Raw genomic sequence first — 476 nt, forward strand, 5'->3', positions numbered from 1 at the left:
GGACATCGCACAATCTCTTTTGAACGGGGACAAACGATTTCTTATGGGGCGCAGTAAGTACAGACGTTTATAAAGCTCCACTCATGCCGACGATGCAGCATGAAGAAGCGCAACCTAACGTTTGACAGACAAAAGCCGGGGGCCGCTACGAGCAATATGAAATCAAACTGACAGCACACGGCGTTTCGCGCTGACTCAAAAGTGATCTCGACAGACGCTGTTCTCTGCATAACGCTGAAAGAGCTAAAGAGCGTTTCTGTTGAAACGTAACAAGCTCGTTTCTTTCTATCATGATGTCACCATGACAAAATCTGTCTTTAAACACCTTGCTCAGTCTCTGACGAGACTGTCAAAAATTGCTTTCGCCGATTGTATTGCAAACCGGCGGAAGGGGGGTATTGGGAAAAGTTTTCAACTAGTAATAATCGCGCCTCGGCTAAACCTCACAGGCTACGATACTGCCACTGCGCAAAGCT

General features: G+C 47.1%; 1 non-coding gene across 1 annotated transcript; it reads right to left on the reverse strand.

Moving 5' to 3' along the window:
- Window positions 1-334: 334 nt before the first annotated feature.
- LOC148633262 (U4 spliceosomal RNA) lies at window positions 335-476 on the reverse strand. The gene has a single exon (XR_015934045.1). It is a non-coding gene; the product is annotated as a U4 spliceosomal RNA (small nuclear RNA).

This window comes from Lepisosteus platostomus, unplaced genomic scaffold (assembly GCF_059453375.1).
Source record: "Lepisosteus platostomus isolate fLepPlt1 unplaced genomic scaffold, fLepPlt1.hap1 Scaffold_48_H1, whole genome shotgun sequence".
Taxonomy (NCBI): domain Eukaryota; kingdom Metazoa; phylum Chordata; class Actinopteri; order Semionotiformes; family Lepisosteidae; genus Lepisosteus; species Lepisosteus platostomus.